We start from the raw sequence: 14,413 nt of genomic DNA, 5'->3' as shown, positions 1-14,413 counted from the left end.
AGACCAGTAGATAAAAGTACCATGTTAAGAATTATTGTTTTTCTACTGTGAAAAGTTTCCATAAAAAGTGCTAACAGAACAAGGGAAGACTGTATGTATGGATAATAATAAATTATGGGTAACCGTGAGAAGAATGGGAATGCCCAAACACTGCATTGTGCTCATGTGGAACTTGTGCATGCATCAACAGGCAGTTATGAGAACAGTACACGGGAATGCGGCTTGGTACAAAATCAGAAAAGGTGTGTGTCTGGGTTGTACCTGCTCACTATACATATTCAATCGGGATGCTCAGCAATCATCAGAGAGATGGGGTTATGTGAAGAAGATTATGTCAACAGCCTCCCATGTGCAGCTGTGTGCAACCTGGCTGGCTGGAAGTGAGGACTTGAAGCACTTGCTGATGAAGAGCAAGGAATGCAGCCTTCAATATATATCTACTTCATGTGTTTACAATCAAAAGTGTATTGTTAATTTTATTTTTAGTTGTTCTAAAATAGATTTACAGCATACATTTCACAATTCAATGGTTTTTACACATACAATTCAATGACGCCAATATTATTAATGATGTGTAACTATCACCAGTATCCATTGCTGTTTTCCATCACCAAAAATGGATAATCTTAGTGCTTCCTAAGCAATAACTCGCCCTTTCTCTCTCCTTCCTGCTCCTGATAATGACAAGTAAACTTTGGTCTCCATACAATTGCCTATTCTACCTTCTTCTTTGTTTTCATTTCACTGCCATCAACTCAATTCCAGTTCATGGCAACCTCATAGGTAGCCCCATTTCATATCAGTGGCATTATATAGTACTTGTCGGTTTTGTGATTGATTTACTTTACTAATCATGTTTTCAAGTTTTATCAGTGTGGTAAGCACGTATCAGGACATTGTTTCTCTTTATGGCTGTGTAATATTCCATTGCATATGTTTTCTTTTTAGTCAACTCAAATTTCCCTTTGTCTGTCTTTACCCAAGACTTAAACACTTAAAAATACAGTTTTAGGTATGTTTTGTTTTTTAATATGGAATGATTCATGAATTTGCGTGTCATCTTTGCGCAGGGGCCGTGGTAATCTCTGCCTCGTTCCACTTCTAGTACATGTGCGGCCAAAGCAAGCACACAGTTGTTTGTGTAACAGAAAAGCACACAAGTTGTATGTGTAACAAAACACCTTGTAAACACTGAAAACTTGGTAACTCGGCTATTCAGAATTCATTGTGTGTGAATTGATAGTTCCCATAATGATGCTTTGCTTAGAGTTTTTATTCCTTCTCAAATTGTGAAGAATTCTTTCTACTTTGCATACTTAGGTACTTATAATATTCATAATGGGTCATAGACAAATACACAGACCGGGACTGTAGGTAGGTAAGGAGAGGTAAGACACCAAATACAGGAAACTAAAGAAAAGACAATAAAATGGACTTCATCAAGATTGAGAATGTTTCTGTGTCGAAAGACACCATCAGTGTGGAAAGGTGACCGGCGGGATGGGAGAAAACTCCGTTTGCAAATCACAAATCTGATAAGGAACCAATGTCCAGAATGTATAAAAACTGCTTAAAACTCAATAAAAAGATACTTAACCTCAGAGAAATACAGATCAAAAATACAATGGTACATCATTTCAGAGCCAATTATCAAAACTTACTATAGTAACAATAACTGATAAGACCAAAAATTATAAAAATAGCAACTATAGAGTTATAATTACTATAAACGTATGAAAGTAGGTCAAAATGTATTCATTTTCTTGGGTTCCAGTATGTGCATAAACAGGTTTGTTCCCCCCCCCAAAAAAAACATGTAACCATGTCGCTGTGATCAGTGGATGGCTGCAGACAAAGTCTCTCAGTGACTCACTTGTCAGTCTGATAAGCATCCTTCCCCAAAAGGTGTTAATTAAAACAGAGGCTCCTGAGGCCAAGTCAAGTCGAGCAGAAAACTCAACTCAGCAGATTGTGGTAACTGTTGGGGTGATCTTGATAGATTTCCTTGAGAAGACCGGAGGATCCCAGGGGCTAGAATGAAGAAATTATAAGAAAATTGAAAGCTACATTGGCTAAAAACAAACCCAAATTAGGAGAGTTGCTTAAAGGAATTGTTTACCCCCAGGACAGTGAACCTGCTCAGGCATGGACGTTGCCCTATGAGAATTTCATTGAGAAACTTGCTCTATCCACCCCGTAGCCTTGACCTTCCCCTTCAGACTTGTTTTTGTTCCCCAAACTCAAAGAACATTTTAAAGAAACAGGATTTAAGTCCTCAAGGATGTCAAACTGTTTGGTGTACAAATCAGTAAGCACCGATTTCTTCAAAGGAGAATTCTGGACATAGAAATAGCTCCTTCAGAAGTGTATGGGCCCAGAGGAAAACAATAGTTTCACATTTTTATACTTTTATTTAATAAGGTTTCTATGATTTTGTAGCAAGGCTTGGAAAGTTTTTGTTTGTTTGGCTTTTTGCTACAAAATGTTGTCAGGGCTGGGAAAGATTTAGCGGAATTTTATAGGAATATGAAATTGTCCAGCCGTTTGGAAAACAGTCTAGCAATTCCTCAAAACTTTTATTACCTAAACAAGCATTCCGCCCAAGAGAAATGCAAACATACATCCCCACAAAAATTTGCAAATGAATGTGCATAGCACCATTATGCACAGTATCTTACATTTAAAAACTACTCAAATGACCATCGGCTGGTGAATGGATAAATAAAATGAGGTCTGTTCACACAATGAAATTCAACAATGAAAAGAATAAAGTACTGGTTAATACTACAACATGGATAAACTTGAAAACATGCTGAATGGTTTATTAAATAGGAAGCTAATTTGTTTTTCTGAGCTCTCATAAACATCTATGTTTTTTAGTTGTTTTATTAGGGGCTCATAAAACTCTTAGCACAATCCATACATACATCAATTGTGTAAAGCACATTTATACATTCATTGCTCTCATCATTCTCAAAACATTTGCTCTCCACTTAAGCCCCTGGCATCAGCTCATTTTCTGCCTCCCTCCCCACTCCCTCATGAACTCTTGATAATTTATAAATTATTTTGTAATATCTTTCACAGTCCAACGTCTCCCTTCACCCACTTTTCTGTTGTCCATCCCCCAGGGAGGAGGTCACATGTGATCCTAGTAATCCGTTGCCCCTTTCACCCCACCCTCCCTGCACCTCCCAGTATCGCCACTCACACCACTGATCCTGAAGGGATCATCTACGCTGAATTCCCTGCGTTTCCCGTTCCTATCTGTACCAGTGTCCATCCTCTGGTCTAGTCAGACTTGCAAGGTAGAATTGGGATCATGATAGTGGGGTGGGGGTGAAGGAAGCATTTAGGAACTAGAGCAAAGTTGTATGTTTCATCATTGCTACATCGCACACTGGCTCATCTCCCTGAGAACCTTCTGTGAGGGGATCTCCAGTGGCGTACAGCTGGGCTTTGGGTCTCCACTCTGCACTCCACCCCTCATTCACTATATGATTTTTTGTTCTGTTGATGCCTGATACCGATGCCTTGGACACCTCATGATTGCACAGGCTGGTGTGCTTCTTCCATGTGGGCTTTGTTGCTTCTGAGCTAGATGGCCGCTTGTTTACCTTCTAGCCTTTAAGGACCCCAGACGCTATATCTTTTGATGAGGGAGGGGGGAGCGGGGAGCGAGGGGAAAACTGAGAAGCTGATGCTAGAGGCTTAGGTGGAGAGCAAATGTTTTGAGAATGATAAAGGAAATGAATGCACAAATGTGTTTTACACAATTGATAAATATATGGATTATAAGAGTTGTATGAGCCCCTAATAAAACAATTAAAAATGACTACAGTAAAAAATTTGCCATTTCAACCTGTGTATATTCATATTGTGCCATCATCACGACCATGTACACATGCCCATTAACCTCCTAATCTAGCACTCACCCTTTCTTCCCCCTCCTCTGTGTGGTGTCAGTGGGATTGTTCAGCAGTAGTCCTCCTGCCTCAAATTTGTATGACACACCGCTTGGCTTCCCGAGGCAGCCACGTTGTGGCAATGTGAACAAAATGAACTGTGGAAAAGAGGTACTAGTTGAAAACAAGTTTTAAATTACTTGCAAGAAAACCGCTGAGAATAAACAGTGGTGAAAAAGTACTAGTTGGAAAGAAAGAGGCTAAAGTCTGTTGTAACTAAAGGACGGGTTGTAAAAAGACAAATAAAAACACAAACAAAGGCAACTATACACTGTTTTTGGAAACCGACGAAGCCAGGGGAGAGCGCGAACGCAGTCCCCCACTACCATAAATTTTGCAGTCGAGTTTCCCGCATTTGGGGAAATCGCAGGGGTCAGCACACCCCAAGTGCAATGGGTGAGCCTCGCCCTGGGAAAACCACCTTCATGATCATGGTGTCTCCCCTGCCAGGTAAGTATGAGTCCACACCCGCCCCATGCTCACACACCCCAGCCCGCCACGCTCCTTACACACGCCGCCTTGCGCAGCGCGCCCCCCGCACCTGCGCCACCGCAGCAGCCGCTCCGCCCACGTCGCCCCGCACAGAGCAAACCCCACTGGCGCTCCTGCCGGTAGCAGGACGTGGGGGCGCGGCCCGAGCCCCCGACCGACAGGCGCTGCGCGGCCAGCTCATCTGCATATGCTCCGCCCCTGCGGTGACGTCCCTGCAAATGCCTGGTCCGTCATCTTTTTTTTTTTTTTTTACTGTCATGCTTTTTAACTCTGCATTGATTTATCCACATTCCTAAAGTAGTCATGATGAAACCGACTATAGCCGCCTTCCACCCGTACTCACTTGGTCCCCTAGCCCTGAAGGGGACACTGCAGCGTCTCTGACACTGTACTGGACGGGGCACCACTTTCCCTTGCCTCTTCCAGAGAAGAGGATTCCTTCTCAAGGCCCAACAGGGGCTAAGGGTGTCCACAGTGTCTCCTCCAGAGACGTTTGCGATTCAACTATTACACGTGTTTGGCGGTGGTCAGTGCTACGGAGCAAGCAAGATAGGAGAGAGTCCTCCGACGGTCTTTCTGCCCCAAGACGCCGCAAAGGGGCCACAGCATCCTCAGAAGATGGTTGGTTGCTTCAACTAAAGTTTCTCGTCAGCATGCAGCATTTCTTTCTGCAGACATTCGCTGGCACACTTCCAGGACAGTGCTCAACTTCGAGAAGATGACACTGATTCAATAGTACTGCTCTACCACAGTTTTCCGTTCTTCACCACTTGCCTCAATAATGTCCCGCAGAGCCAAAGAAAATTCAGATTGCAGAGTGGGATTGTGTTGCCGTGACTCTTGTCCACCTTCCCTGGAAACAGTCCCTGAGTTGTTCACTGCCTTTCAGACTGTACGTAGCTTTTGAAGACTCTGACCTCCTATTTTTACTTCTTTGATATGGATAAGAATGCAGTGTCCCTCTGCTCACTGGGAGGTGGGGTGTGGGTGGGGGCGCTACAGTCTCCTCACGATTGCACTTGTGATGTGTGTATTTCACACAGACACCGCATCACTGATCAGCATCCCATAAGGCACGTCTCAGGGCACCTGAAAGGACCCCAATCTCAAATGAAATTGAAATCCATTAAGTCTTAAAAGGGACAAAGACAGAGACTCATCATCCTGATGAGGGGGGCCATTAGCAGGAGGTCATATTGGTGTCCAGGAGTTTGCTGAGCTACACAGGGCTTTCAAAAGGACACGGAGGGCAGCGGAGGCTGTCACAAGGTCATCACCTTTGCAGGTGGGATTACAGGAGTGGGAACAGGACCATCACCCGGACACATACATTCTCTTACGCAGAAGAGCTTACAAGAGGGGTGCAGGGCCTTCCTGACCAAGGCAATGGGGCTGGGGCAGACACGCATGACTCCCCAGGGTGGGAGGTCCTCCACCGCTGGTCAGACTCATAGCCTTCATTGGGACTAGCCCTAGCCCGGGCTGCCCCTGGACAACGAGGGAGAGCCCACCCTAAGCACCAGTGCCTTTCCAGCTTCTGCCTCCAGCACACGTGCCCCTGTCCCAGTAGCCAACGCCAGTTGTCTTGGGTCCTAGCTGTATCAGAAATGCCACAAGTGCATGGCTTTCATGACCAGAGAGGTGTTTCCTGGAAAGCTCAGGAGGCCACAGGTCCCAAGTCAGGGCCCAGCTCCAGGAGAAGGTGTCCTCTGGAGTCCTCTCTGCTAAGCGGGAGATCCGGGGTTCAGCTTCTCTGGGCCCGGTTCCTTGGCTCTCTACAGGGCATTCCACCCCCAGATGGCAGGGGCAGGGTTGCAGCGCTTACTCTTTTGTGGACGCAGTGCCCCCCACAAGAGGCGCCTCTGTGGCCAAATGCAGAGTCCCTACTGCAGGAGCGCCGGAGAGCTGGCCCAGAAGACTGGCGACCATCTATCACTGCAGGCACCGCACCTGTCCTGTTGCCCAGACTCGACGCCTCCGCACGGTGCGCAGCTTGTGACAGGGCAGAACTGCACCGAGCCCCATGGGGTCTTCTGGGAAGTAGACGGGCGGCCTTCTTGCCAGCCTGTGCAGGTCGTGGCCGGAGCCCTTTGTAGTCATCTGCGTGGACTCACCTCGGGGACTGAGCACGCATCCTGTTCCTCGTCAGTGATGCCGACGCGGAGGGCGTCAGGTTGACGTTCCGACTTGATCATGCGTCAGACAAGGAGCGGTGCCCATTCCGTGTTAAGGAGGAACGTCCGTCCCCTCTCGCTGATGTCATGCATTAGGTAGTGTCCCCGCGGACTGTCAGTTCTCACGTCATCAGCCGTTATCTTCTAACGCTGTACACTTTCGCCCCATTCGGATGTTCCACTTTTCCCAGACTGGCCCCAGGAAAGCCCCTTCCTCGGGCTCTTGCTCAACTTTGACATGCCCGTCAGATTTGGGGGACAGTTCTTTACTTGCTGACACAAGCAGGAGGTCCCAGGCATACCTCACACCGTCCCTGCCGCCTCCCTCCCCGCCCAGCATGCTCACTGCCCCCAGCATGTCTTTACTCGGGACCGTTTCAGCAGACACCTGTCTGGTGTTGCTGCCAGGTGTCACCCAGCTGGTGCACACCCACGAGACCCTGTGCGCAACAGAAGGAAACACTGCCCGGTCCTGTGCCATCCTCATCACTGCTCCTAGGCTTGAGCCCATGGTTGCAGCGACTGTGTCCATCCTGGCTCTTCCACTGCCTCTACTTCCTCCACCAAGCCAGTGTTCGCCTGTTTTCTCCCCAGACAGCGTGTCCGAAGTAGGTGAGAGGAAGTCCCCCCTGGCCTCACCCAAAGGAGTGCTCTAGCTAGCCGCAATCCTTCCCAGACAGGTCGCTCTGTCCATTGGGCAGTCCCTGGTACTTTCAACATTCTTAGGCAGCTCCGCCATTCCATTGTCTCCCTTCTCCCCCGTCTTCCCTAATCAACGCCTAAGGCACATGCCTATGGGACAGGGAGAGTGCCCTGGTTTGGGTCAGGAGCACCTTAGTCCTCCAAGTGAACACCTTGCTCTTCAATACAGTACAGTGGGTTTTTCTAATGCCATCTATCTTTTGATCTCTCCACTGTTGCTTCCTTGAGCATCGATTGTCGATCCAAGCCACACAACCTCCGCGACAACGTCAACCTTTTCTGCATCTGTCATGATGTAACCAGTTGGTCCGGGTGTCGAGATTTGGGTGTTCATGACATTGAGCTGCAGTCCGTACTTGAAGATGGTTCATCTTCAACAGCAAGTGCTCCAGGTCCCCCCATTTGCAGCCAGGAAGGCTGTACAGTTGCATACGGAAGTGGTGAAGAAGGCCTCCTCTGCTCCTGCGGACACGTGACGAGCTGCACAGCCTACTGACTGATAGGCATGGTGCGAGCACACAGCCCAGACACACGCCTTTTCTGATTGTGAGCCAGGCTCGGTTCCCTTTTGTCGGCCGCACAGCTGCCTCTTGAAGTTCTGCATGAACACAATGAAGTGGTCCGGAATTCCCGTTCTTCTCAAGGCCCTCCATAGCGTGTTATGCTCCACAAGGTCAAATGCCTTGGCATGATCAACAAAACACAAGTAAACATCTTTCTGGTATTTTCTGCTTTGAGCCAAGACCCATCTGACATCAGCAGCGATATCCCTTGTTCCACATCTTCTGAATCCCGCCTGAACCTCTGGCAGCTCCCTGTCAATGGCGTGTTGTAATCATTCTTGGATGATCAATGATATTGTTCTATAATCGGAGCGTTCTGTTGGGTCACCTTTCTTAGGAGCGGGTACAGAGAAGGATCTCTTCCAGTCAGCTGGCCAAGGAGCAGTCTTCCAGAGTTCACAGCATACACACCCGAGTGTGGGCTTCCAGCGCATCCTCAGCTTGTCGCAGCATTTCAAAGGCTATGCCGTGAACAACCAGAGCTCGGCTCGGCTTCCTTTAATCCTTTCAGTGCAGCTTGGACTTCCGTGCGCAGCACCATCGGTTCTGGAGGATTGGCTACATCCTCACGTGGTGGGATGCCGACTAATTCCTTGTGGTGCAGTGATTGCGCTTTCTCTCCCCTTCTTTTGGTACTTCCTCCACCATTCAATATTTCACCCTAGGATCTTTCTCTGTTTTTTTAGGTTTTTTTGATCTTTCAAAATTGTAACTGAAGGCTTGAGGGTTGTTTTTTTTTTTAGTTCTTACAATTTCAGATATGCTGATCATGTTCTTCTCTTTATTTGGTTTTCTAAGTTTTTGTACATTTCATTGTGATATTTTACTTCATCTTCTCAAGCTGCCCTTTGGAATTTTCGGTTCAGCTCTGTGACGTCATCCTTTCATTCGTTTTAGCTACTCTATAATTAAGAGCAAATTGCAGAGTCTTCTGACATCCACCCTGATCTTTTCTTTCTTTCCGGTCTTTTTGCTTTTTCTCGTGAATTACGTACTTGATGTCCTTCCTCCCAGTACTTGTCAGGTCATTAATGTTCTATGCAGTTAATATGTTCTTGACGTGTTCTCAAAATTCAGGTGAGAGAAACTCACCGTTGGATTTTGCCTCTCGTGGACTTGTTTCCATTTTCTTTGACTTCAATTCCAACGTACATAAGCACATTTGAAGGTCATTTCCACGGCTGGCCCCAGGCCTGGGTTAGGTGTTGATATAGATACAGATAGAGCTTCTCCAGCGTCTCTTCCCACAGGTGTAGTCAATTTGATTTCTGTGGATTCCATCCGGAGTAGCCCCTGTTCAGTTGTCTTTGCATTGTGGGGAGAGGTATTTGCTCTGAACAGTCGTTGGTCTGGCAAAAATCTCTCAGGACCTTTCTGTCACCAGAAGACTATAATTTCCATCTAGTGCTCCTCCTTCTTTGTGCCTTTGGCATTCCAGTCGACAGTCATTCTCAGTGCATCTTGACTGCATATTTGACCTATTTCAGATTGAAGATCTTGGTAGAATTCTTCAATTTCTGCATCACTAGCTTTGGGTGTTGGTGCATAAATTTGAATCATTATTTTATCATTGGGCGTCCTTGGACGTGGATAGATATAATCCTGTCTCAGACAGCATTGTACTTCAAGATCGACCTTGAAATGTCTTTTTTTATTGGGGGCTCTTACAGCTCTAATAACAACCCACACATCAATTGTATCAAACATATTTGTACATACATTACCATTATTATATTCTAAACATTTACTTTTCTTTTGAGCCCTGTGTATTACTCTTTTTTCTTTCCCTCCCCCCTCCCTTCCTTGTGAAACCTTGATAAGTGATAAATTATTTTTATTATTATCATGTCTTACACCAACCGCAGTCTCCCTTCCCCCAAGGTTTTTGTTGTTCATGACCTGGAGAGGGGTGGTGGAGGTGTTATGTGTGGATCATCATTATCAGTTCCCCCTCCCTACCCTCCTCACCCCAACTTCCCCCTACCCTCCTGGTATCGCTACTCCCATTCCTGCTCCTGGATTGCGTGTGTCATAGGTTGTACCTGTGCACATGCTCCAGTCTAGCCCGCAGTGAAAAGCAAGGACCGGGACAAAGTTTGCGCCCTTCCGGAACCAGGTTCAAAATATTTCTTCCAAGACAGATTTGTTCTTTCGTCGGGCAGCTCGTAGTATATTTCCTATTCTGTCGTCTACGCGGTACAAAAAACTGCACAAGCCTTGCCGGGCAAATGAAGGCGCCTTGGGACGTCACCGCAGAGGCGGAGCATATGCAGATGAGCTGGCCGCGCAGCGCCTGTCGGTCGGGGGCTCGGGCCGCGCCCCCACGTCCTGCTACCGGCAGGAGCGCCAGTGGGGTTTGCTCTGTGCGGGGCGACGTGGGCGGAGCGGCTGCTGCGGTGGCGCAGGTGCGGGGGGCGCGCTGCGCAAGGCGGCGTGTGTAAGGAGCGTGGCGGGCTGGGGTGTGTGAGCATGGGGCGGGTGTGAACTCATACTTACCTGGCAGGGGAGACACCATGATCATGAAGGTGGTTTTCCCAGGGCGAGGCTCACCCATTGCACTTGGGGTGTGCTGACCCCTGCGATTTCCCCAAATGTGGGAAACTCGACTGCAAAATTTATGGTAGTGGGGGACTGCGTTCGCGCTCTCCCCTGGTTTTGCTGGTTTCCAAAAGTAGTTCTGTCATTTGCTTTTTTTTTTCTTCTCAATACTTTTAAAGTCATCCTACCTTTTGTGTGTCACCAGGTGACAACTGTTGTAAATGCCTTTTTGTTTTCAATCAGTGCTCTCCAGTTATACTCAGTGCGTGTAAGGTGGTTGTTGTAAGCTTTTTTGCACGTTTGAGTAGTCTTGGTTTTTTTAAACGTGCTCCTTTTGTCTAGCACTGGTGTCGACCAGGTTCTTGGAGGCAGGAGTTTATTTGGGCTGTGTAATTTCAAGGGTTATCCTGAGGATAAACCAGAGCTTTTCTGTTACTTAGGAGAGGGAGAAAGGGGAACTGGTCACTATGATCCACCTGCAGCACACCCTCTCACTCCATCCTGGGAACAAAAAGGAACATCAGTGAAGAGTGTAAAATGTGTTCAGCAGGGTGGGGGAAGGAGAAGAGCTGATACAAAGGGCTCAAGTAGATAGAAAATGTTTTGGAAAGATGATGGCAATATATATACAGTTGTGTTTGATACAATTGATGTATGTAGTAAGAGCCCAATAAGATGATTTAAAACTTTTGAGGGGCTAATACCAAGGACTCACATAGAAAGTATATGTTTCCCCCCCAACTACCATGATCCGAATTCTACCTTGCAAGTCTGGATAGAGCAGAGGTTGTACACTGGTGCAGATAGGAGCTGGAGGCACAGGGAATCCAGGGTGGATGATACCTTCAGGACCAGGGGTGTGAGGGCGATATGGGCGGGTAGAGGGTGAGTGGGTTGGAAAGGGGGAACCAATTACAAGGATCTACATGTGACCTTCTCACTGGGTGACGGACAACAGAAGGGGGTGAAGGGAGACGCCGGATAGGGCAAGATATGATAAAATAATACTCTATAAATTATCAAGGGCTAATGAGGGAGGGGGACTGGGGAGGGGGGGGGAAAGAGGACCTGAGGCAAAGGGCTTAAGTGGAGAGCAAATGCTTTGAAAATGATTAGGGCAAAGAATGTACTGATGTGCTTTATACAATTGATGTATGTATATGTATGGATTGTGGTAAGAGTTGTATGAGCCCCTAATAAAATGTTTTTTTTTAAAGAAAGTATATGTTTACAAAATGATGATGGCAACATATGTACAAATATGGTTGATACAATTGATGTATGGAATGTTATAAAGAGCTGTAAGATCTCCCAATAAAAGGATTAAAAAAAAGTCAATCTGACAAAAAATGATTTAAAACTTTTTAAATTAAGAGAGATAAAAAAGAGAATCATTTAGATGCCTGCAAGAGTGTCACTCTATGAGTCGGAACCAACATGATGGCAGTGAGTCCTTTTATAGAGGGATTAATTTTATATATGGCAGGGGGTCCCTTCAGTCAGTGAGAGGCTTTTTAAGCCTGCTGGGGTAGCACTTCTGTCTTGTTTGTCTAGACATGTCTTGCTTACGTGGTCCTGAAGGATCCAAAGGGATGTAGACTTGAGCACCACTCCAGTGAGCCCTGGTGGGGAAGTGATTACAGGTTGTGGGATGTTCGTCAACAAGGAGCTGCAGTTTGAAACCACCAGCTGCACCTTGACAGAGGCCAGGGCTTTCTATTCCCGAAGAGTCACAGAATCAGACTCCCAGAGGCAGTTCTACCTGACCTATAAGGTCTCTGAGTTGGCATCCTTGACTCGATGGGAGTGTTTGCTTTCTAGAACTTCCTGCCAATGAGACAAAGTTGGACATGGAATAAGGAAGACCGAAGAAGGATGGGAGCATGTGAGTTGTGCTGCAGAAGAACACTGAAAGCACCATGAGCTGCTGAGAGGAAAAGCCAGCCTGGCTTGGAAGCCGCATAGCAAGGCCAAGAGTCCTCCTTAGGGGCAAGGATGGTGTGACTTCATCATACCTACCCCTTTGTCATGTTGTCAGGAGAGACTAGTCCCAGCAGAGGGACATCCCGCGTGGTGCAGTAGAGGGGCAGTGACAAAGAGGAAGGCTTCAAAGGGATGGGTGGAATCAGTGGCTGCAACACAGGCTCAGCATGGGAGCAGTGTGAAGATGACGCAGGACGGGCAGGGATTGTTTCATTCTTTTGTGTGGAGGGTCGTTCGCCATGGATCCAAACTGACTGGATGGTACCTAAGAACAGCCAGTGAGCCACCTGATAAAGTGACCTGTGTCCCCTCCCCTGCTCCTCCATCTGTCTTTGGGGAGGATCACTCTCGTCAGCCACAATTGTGACGTTGTCTCTGATAGGCTTCTTTTCTGAACATGTGAAACAATGTTGCTCTGGTCAACTTGTACCACCTGGCTCCCTCCTGCAGTGTCACACAGGGTGCGTGGCAGGTGCCCGTGTTGCTCTGCGGATCTTGGCACCAGCACAATGCTGTAGGCTAGTCATTCCCTCCCCAAATGTCCACTTACCATCCTTTCCTTACTGACATACCCTGGTTTTTCCACAGCACCAACATGCCAGCTACAAACACTTCCTTCCTTGGCCACCCAGCCATGCAGCAGAGATGGGCAGTTCTGACCATAGATACTACGGCGTCCAGGGAGGGCAGCTCTTGGCAAATGAAAACGTTCCTCCCCCACCCCCCAGCCTGAAAGTCAGATCTGAGACCTGGAGAACCTGGTACCTGAGGCATCCAGTGCCAGGAGAGCTTACAGCCACCCCCCAGAACCCTGCATTAGCCCCAAGTGTTCCCTATGAAATTCTGGGCAGGCGGTAAAGTCAGTCCTTCCTAGCTGCTAAAGCTGCCTACTGCTTTAGATAATTGGAGCTAAGGTAACATCCTGTCTAATATAGTCAGGCCTACTTCCATTCTTAAAATGAGTGCATTTATTTCTTTATTTTTAATTTTTTTATTATTTAAAAAATAATTTTATCGGGGGCTCATACAACTCATCACAATCCATCCATCCATCCATTGTGTCAAGCACATTGGTACATTTGTTGATATCATCATTCTCAAAACAAAATGAGTGTCATTTAAACGACAATGATAAACAGTAATAAAAGCCAGCAATGTCCCACTCTGTCTATCCAGGAAATCTGAACTCTAACATCCAAATGGAAGTTTACTGCGTTTTAAGGTACCTTCTTCCTCCACGGCAGGGTCTCCTTTGAGTTCACCACCCATGGCCATCTTCCCATCTTTCTACTTTCTGCAAAGGACCTCCTCTCAAAAAGATCCGCTTGCATCGTGACTGTGAAAGATCCCGGGCATATTGTACAGGCTTTCCAGAGTAGGCACAGGCGTCTCACCCAGCCTGAGATGCTTACGCTGGTCTTCAGTCGCTGGGCCACGATGACTTTGGAAGTTAGGATGGAGTTCTCCTCTGAAGAGATGAGCTGTGAGCAGCCAGCTAATCCACTGCAGGGCCTTTCCTCAGGGATGTGACCTGTTCCACCACGTGTGGACTCTGTGGCAAAGCGTGCTTGCTTTCTAATGGATCTGCCTGGGCATCTAATCTCTGGGCTTTTGGACTGTTGGTGGTGGGAGAAGCCTCCCACCTGACATGGGCCCGTGCCTGGAGCTTGTCAGACTCTACAACACCATGGCCCATTTCCGGGAGGTACACCTAAGGTGTACGCAAAAAGCTTCACTGGCTATGAGCTCTCAGAAACCAGCCTAAGGCATAGCCTTTGGCCTCGCAAGCCTAGTGCTCCTCCTCCTGCTCCACCCTCACTGCACTGACTCCTCAGGTGCCTGGCCTCTTGTCTGGGACAGTCCTCTCCCTCTCGGCCCTCAGGAGAGACCAGATGCGAGGGAGTGCTGGACCGCTGACATCCAGAAATTACTGTATCTCGTTAAAGCTAGGCCCAGGTGCTTCCACCTGAAATGCTTTACTGAACTGGTACTTTCT

The 14,413-nt window shown here is 47.2% G+C and overlaps 3 non-coding genes across 3 annotated transcripts; 1 reads left to right on the top strand and 2 right to left on the bottom strand.

Annotated features, from left to right (window-relative positions):
• Window positions 1-1,025: 1,025 nt before the first annotated feature.
• Window positions 1,026-1,131, bottom strand: LOC142427027 (U6 spliceosomal RNA). The gene has a single exon (XR_012779869.1). It is a non-coding gene; the product is annotated as a U6 spliceosomal RNA (small nuclear RNA).
• Window positions 1,132-4,259: 3,128 nt separating this feature from the next.
• Window positions 4,260-4,423, bottom strand: LOC142426963 (U1 spliceosomal RNA). The gene has a single exon (XR_012779816.1). It is a non-coding gene; the product is annotated as a U1 spliceosomal RNA (small nuclear RNA).
• A 5,961-nt stretch (window positions 4,424-10,384) lies between these two features.
• On the top strand, window positions 10,385-10,548 carry LOC142426952 (U1 spliceosomal RNA). Its single transcript, XR_012779810.1, has one exon. It is a non-coding gene; the product is annotated as a U1 spliceosomal RNA (small nuclear RNA).
• The last annotated feature ends 3,865 nt before the right edge of the window (window positions 10,549-14,413 follow it).

Source organism: Tenrec ecaudatus, chromosome 14, assembly GCF_050624435.1.
Source record: "Tenrec ecaudatus isolate mTenEca1 chromosome 14, mTenEca1.hap1, whole genome shotgun sequence".
NCBI classification, from domain to species: Eukaryota; Metazoa; Chordata; class Mammalia; order Afrosoricida; family Tenrecidae; genus Tenrec; species Tenrec ecaudatus.
This window is presented reverse-complemented; position numbering and strand designations above follow the sequence as displayed.